The sequence below is a fragment of the Canis lupus genome, chromosome 6 (genome assembly GCF_011100685.1).
Source record: "Canis lupus familiaris isolate Mischka breed German Shepherd chromosome 6, alternate assembly UU_Cfam_GSD_1.0, whole genome shotgun sequence".
Lineage (NCBI taxonomy): Eukaryota > Metazoa > Chordata > Mammalia > Carnivora > Canidae > Canis > Canis lupus.
In genome coordinates this window covers 8,203,652-8,210,383 of record NC_049227.1, presented here as the reverse complement: position 1 = coordinate 8,210,383, position 6,732 = coordinate 8,203,652, and positions in this window count along the sequence as shown.

The window sequence follows — 6,732 nt, the reverse complement described above, 5'->3', positions numbered from 1 at the left end:
CAGGACCGTTTTTTTTTTTTTTCCCCGCTAATGAACTAAGCCAAGCTTTGTGCCTGTCCTGATGCATCTTTTCAGAAAGAAGCTCTTTATGCCCAGGAGCCGGGCCACCCTTCTGGCCAGATAAGGAGAGGTTCCCTGTCTGAGGCTCTTTGTAAAATAACCGATGTTTATTGTGAAATATATTGCTCCAAATATCAGGTTAATTATTCCCTTGCTTTTCCTTCAAACCACCCACATTTGTATCCCTAAGTGATATATTGTTTCATTTGCTTGTCTCTGACCTTAAGATAAATGGACATGGACGCATACTGCATACATTTTTCTATGACCTTCTTCTCTTGCTACATTGTTTTGGATGGTTCATTTACATTGATGTGCGTAGCTGTATTTAATTTGTTTTTATTCTCAATGGTATTCTACTTGGTGAATATGGATATTTTTTTATCGACTTGTGGATTGAGAGGTTTTTCTGTTTAAATTTCCAAATGTATACTGTCTTTTCCAGTTATCTATTTATCATTGATTTCTAAATTAATTTCACTGTGGTCCTAAAATATAGCCTTATGATACACATTCTTTGAAAGTTGTTGAGGCTAGCTTTATGAACGAACGTGATCATTTTTCATAAATGTTTGTGCGCCCTTGAAAAAAAATATTCTCCTGTTGTTGGATACAATGTTCTCTGTATACCTGCTTGGTCAAGTTAGTGATATTTACTATTAAATCTTGTAAGTACTTTCTTATTTTGATCCATTTCATTCATGAGTAATTGTAAGCAGTGAGTTCAACTGTCCCATTATAATATTGGATTTTGGTATTTCCTTTTACATCTGTCCATTCTTGCTTTAAATATTTTAGGCTATATGATTAATGTATAAAAGATGCAAATTGTCTATCTTCTTGTTGAACTGATTGTTTTTTATTTATCATTGACTCTCTTTAATCTCTGGTAATGCTTTTGTCCTGAATTAAATTCTGTTTTTTTTTTAAAGATTTAAAAAATTTATTTATTTTAGGGAGAGAGAGTGAAAGTACAAGAGTGGGGAGGCGCAGAAGGAGACAGAGAGAGACAGAGAGAAAGAGAAGCAGACTCCCCGCTGAGCAGAAAGCCCAATGTGGGGCTCAATCCCAGGACCCAGAGATCATGACCTGAGCCGAAGGCAGATGCTTAACTGACTAAGCCACTCAGGCACTCAAAGTCTGTTTTTGTTTTTTTTTTTCTGACATTAACATAGTTGTCCCATTTTCTTTTCTTTTCTTTTTTTTCCCCTAGAATATATCTTTCTATCCTTTGGTTTTCAATCTTTCCGTGTCCTGTTTTTTTTTTTTTGCATATCCTTTATAAATAGCATAGGTTGATTCTATTTTAATGTTCTTTGAGAGTCTTTATCTTTTAACTAGATAGTTTAGTCCATTTCTGTTTTAGTGATTGGTGATCAATTTGGAAGATTCTATTTTTAAATATTTATTTATTTATTTATTTATTTATTTATTTATTTATTTATGAAAGAGAGCTCAAGGGGGGGCGGTGTCAGAAGAAGAGGGAGAAACAGCTCCTTGCTGAGCAGAGAGCCCTACTCAAGGCTCAATCCCATGATCTGAGCCGAAGGTAGACGCTTAATGGACTGAGCCACCCAGGCATCCCTATTTTTTTACTTTTAAAAAATATGAAAAGGGGGCACCGAGATGGCACAGTTGGTTGGGTGATGGACTCTTGATTTTGGCTCAGGTCGGTCTCAGAGTCAGGAGATCGAGCCCCATGTCAGGCTCTGTGCTCAGCAGAGTCTGCTTGAGACTCTCTCCTTCTCCCTCTACCCCTCCTTCCCGAGCTCTCTCTCTAAAATAAATAAATAAATCTTAAAAAAAAAAAAAAAAGATAAAATGCAGTCAGAAGTGTTAAGTGGCTTGCCTGGGGCTGCCCTATTAGCAGGTGCCAGACTTGGGATTCAAACCCATGCAATTGGTCCCGGGGCCAGAGCTTGCATTACACTGAATGGCCCCTGCCATGTCCAGCCTCTGGGGATCTCCGTATGAGAGATGAAACAGGAAGGCAAGGCACAGCCTTGCTCAAGCTTCACAGACAACATGTGCACTGGGCAAATGAAAATTTCCACCACTATGTGACTATCCATAGATGACGGTCAAAGCACCATGAGCATGGACATTGGGATAACAAATAAATGTTAGTGAGATGAATTCACAAATATGGCATCCACAAATAAAGAAGCTTAACTGTATATAATCTTCTTTTATTCTCTGCCATAAAATCGACTCAATATTATTTGCCTGGTTCTTTAACTACATTTCTGGGAGTGGATGTGCTTGACCAAAATGGTCAATGTCTCTGTGCTTCAGGATCATCATCTATAAGATTTCTATCTTAGATTTCTTTCTAGAAATAATATGAGTCCAAAGAACCACATGGGATCGTGTAGAAGTACTCAGCAAACAGTGAAGGGGTTGCTGCTTCTTGCAACCTGAACCCACAAGTGCAATGACAGCCTGGTTCCACGAACCATTTCCAGTTACTCCCACAGAATGGAAGTTTGTGTCACCAGTAAATGTCCCAGGAAATGTCTCACCCCACCCCACTTCTCTTGTTGGTGATTTAATAAACTCTGATTGAACATCGATTATGAGTTCAACGCAGAAGGGCCGCTTGACAGCAGGAATGTCAGAGCTGAACTAAAGAGATAATCAAGTATCAGATCCAGACCTCAGAAGATTGTCCAAAGGTAAAGACTTGGCCACAGAAACCAAGAGAATGATCTACTCACCCCACTTACCCAGAAGGAGCTGCAAGAACAGTCTGTCCACCCAGACAACACCAAAGCCTGTCTGTGCTGCCCACACACGAGTTGCTGAGGAGCAGCTGGCAGAGGGGAGGAGGGTGCAGGGTCCCAGAGGACAAGCGGAGAACGTGCTTCTAGGGGAGAGAGGTCAGTTGTAGCAAAAGCTGCTGAGAAGTCAGGAATGATGTAGGCTGGGGATGGCCCACACCTACACCTACAAATGGGATTTGGCACATGTCATCCCATTTCGTCCTTCTAAAAGTAGGTTCAGAGGAACACGTGTCTTGCTGGAGGTCATACAGTGGGGAGGTGTCAGAGGCAACACTGAAATGCCAGTGGCTACCTCCAGCTGCGGGCTCCTCTCCTGGCCCACCCCTGCAGCCTCTGGCCAAGAGCCCTGTATGCTCTATCAAATGACCCTGAGCTGGTCAGTGCTAGGAGGATATCCAACCTCCTGGGCAGTCACAGGGAACATTTCTTGACCAGTTACTACCAGCAAGCCCACTTCTAAGGGCTTGGCTCATGTGGACTTTTGCTCCTCACAGGAGTTCCAGAACATTCCATATGGTGACATTGGGTGGAGGGTGTTGACACTGCATTTTGAAGAGAATCTCAGAGTCCTGCCTCACATCCATTTCACAGCCGAGGAGACTGAGGCACATCAAGTGTTGTAACTTGCCCAACACCACATAGTATGAGTCCCCCACAGAGCGGGACTCCAGAGTCCCTCCTCCGTTACTCCAAGAATCAGCTACAAAACCCTCTTCTGTTCTGTCCTTCCTGGGTCGAAATCTTCAGGAATTCAGCTCCTCCCTTGCCCAGTCCAGTCCTGAAGGCCTCAGGCCATCATCTGAACTGTCGGGAGGCTGGCTAGAGAAGGGAAAGGTGCTAGAGACAGAGGAAATTGCATTTGCCTGAACCAGCGCTAGGGGCTGTTTGGGAAAGGGGGTGAGGTTCAGACCCCCCCAGCCCCGGCCTTAACAGAGCCCTCTGTTGGGTTCATCTAACTTCCTTTGAAACAAGGTTCTACTGAGGCAGGAAATGAACAAACCAAAAGGTTTAGGGATCCCTGGGTGGCTCGGTGGTTTGGCACCTGCCTTTGGCCCAGGCCATGATCCTGGAGTCCTGAGATGGAGTCCCACGTCCGGCTTCCCACAGGGAGCCTGCTCCTCCCTCTGCCTGTGTCTCTGCCTCTGTGTGTGTGTGTGTGTGTGTGTGTGTGTGTGTGTGTGTCTCATGAAAAAAATTAAGTCTTTATTTAAAAAAAAAAAAAAAGTTTAAAAACCAAAGGCCTCAAGTTCACTGGTTTCGAAACTTGAACTTGATGAGAATCTCCAGGTCTTCGTTAATGTGCATGTGAGGGGGACGCGGGTACCAGCTGTAAAAGAGGCCCGGGAGATGCTGGGAGGGGCTAGTCGCAGACCCAAGTAGGGAGAACAGCCTCCTTCTTCATAGGCCTTGTAGCTGCTGGGCTCTGATGGGCTCCCCATCCTGGCCCTGCCTGCAAACACCCCTGAGCCTGTCATCTCCCCACACCCAGGCTCTGAAGCCCTGGAGTGGATGGTGTCCCCTAGGAGCACACGGTCACCCTCTCTGGCTGGCCCGGCCTTGAGCTCTCTGCAAAGTCTCCTCATTAGTGACCAGAAAGCCTGGGGGGCGAGGTGGGGTGAGGGGCCGCCCCACCATTTCCCAGGGCCTAGTAGGGGCTGAGAGAGGCTGTAACGGCAGCCAGCCCCAACTGCCTTCCAGCAATCCATCATTATCCCTTCCCTGGCCCGGTAATTCCATTGTTAATTAAAATCCTGCAGCCTTTAATAGCATAGCTCATAATTGCTGTTTTTACCAGTCCTGAATTGGCTGTGCGGGCTTTGGGGGGACCTGGGGCTTGGTTTCCTGGGCTTGGCTTTGACGAAGCTCTCTAGCCATATATTCACCCACTTGCCCTCCACCAAGAGTCCCCCACGGGTTTCACAGCAGGGTGATGATGGGGCCCAGTGTCCCCCACCCTGGGCCCCATGCCAGTACCCCCTCAACATCTCCAAGGAAGGAGGCAGCTCTCCATCCCCCAGAGGTGCAAGTCTCCACAACAGAGCCCAGGGGAAGTCTGGTCTGAGCACATACAGTTGGCCCCGTGGGTGCTCTGAAGCTTCCTGCTGACCTTGTCTGCATGTGGCCACATCTCCTCTGATGCTCCCCACCACCTGAGCCCCTGCTGTATGAGCAAAGAAGCTGAAGATCAGAGTGGGAGGAGGATTTCTCAAGGCCACACAGCAGGCAGACAGCAGAGCTGCCAGGTCCAGAGTTCCCCTCTGCCCCCACCTACCCACACTCACCGCAGCCCCTGCTTCTCTTCCTCAGCCACTGAAGTCCCCTTAAAGTCTGAGGGATTATCCCCTAACTTCTGGGAAGGTGATTGCAGTACCTCTCTGAAGAGAGCTCCCCCACGGCATGGACCCCTTCCAGAGACAGCCTGTGCCCATGGGTGCTGAGTGTGGGTCTGTGAAGGCCCAGCCCCAGCCCTGAGCCTGGCTGAGGTCTGGCTGCAGGGCCAGCTCTCCCTCTGCTGTCCTTCCCCCCCAGGTACTGATCCCAGGAGCATCCCCATTAACCTTCCTGCACACCAGCCCTCATCCGGAGTCTGCTTTCTGGGGACCTGACCTTCCAGAACCGCCCTGACTTTTGGGAGTCCAGGTCCTGCTCCCTTCACTCTGCCCACCCCTCATTCACCCCTGGGGTGCCCACCCTCCCCCCTGCCCATGACCCAAGCTCCTTACCCAGTTCATGCTCCTGGTCCTCTGTTCCTCGGAATAAAGAATCAGTCCACTCAAGCTGTAAATAACCTCAGGTACACCCAGCTGGAGGTCACTGGAGGCCAAGGACTCCTTCAGTGTCCTTTACATCTCTGAGGTCACCTGTGTCAAGCCCATTTTGAATGCTCAGTTCATAGCTGCTTTGGCCAGCATCCAGAGAAAGGGCACCTGGGTGGTTCAGTCTGTTAAGTGTCTGCCTTCGGCTCAGGTCGTGATCCTCAGGTCCTGGGATTGAGTCCTGTGTTGGGCTCCCTGCTCAGCTGGGAGTCTGCTTCTCCCTCTGCTTCCTCACCCCTGCTTGTACATGCTCTCTCTCTCTCTTTCTCTGTGTCTGAAATAAATACATAAAATCTTAAAAAAAAGAAAAAAGTAAAAAAAAAAAAACTTCCAGAGAAAGAAAACTGGCATGGATCCAGCAGTAGGATCTCGCTCACTCCAGGATCCCGAAATCAAATGGGCATGATCACCTTCTTTTTCGTCATAAGGAAGACGAAGTTCAAAGAAACTAAGCACATTGCCCAAGTGGTGCAGTGGGGGTTCAAACCTGCATCTTATCTACTCCTAAGAGGCGAAGATGTCCAAGAGACAGCCCATCCCTACCCCCTCCCCGGGAGGCAGGCACCCCACCCCACCCAGCTGGTAGGGGTGCACAGGGCCCAGATACTGCAAGTGAACCTGCGTTGCTTGGTGCCAGGTGTAAGCTGCCTGGAGACCTGGGGAAGAGTTTTGTTCAGAGCCATGGCCAGGAGGGGAGGGCCGACTATGGCCAACAGGGTCACAGTTCCCTCCCTCCTTTGCGTCTCTCTGCCCCCTTCTTCAGGTGCCCAATGCCTGAGAGCTGTCCCTCTCCTGCTGCCACATTGAGGCCACCTGGGGTGCCAGCAGGAGGCAGTGTGGAGCAGAGAAGAGCGAAGGCTCTGGAATCCGGTTGATCTGGGAAAGCCCTTAACACTGCACCTTCTCCAGCAAGTTACAGTCTCTCTGAGCCCCATTGGATTAGTTTTCTTTTTTTGTTTTGTGTTTTTTAAAGATTTTATTTATTTATCTGAGATAGAGCATGAGAGAGAGAGAGAGAGAGAGAGAAAGCACGAGCAGGGGGCAGGGCAGAGGGAGAGAGAGAAGCAGACTCC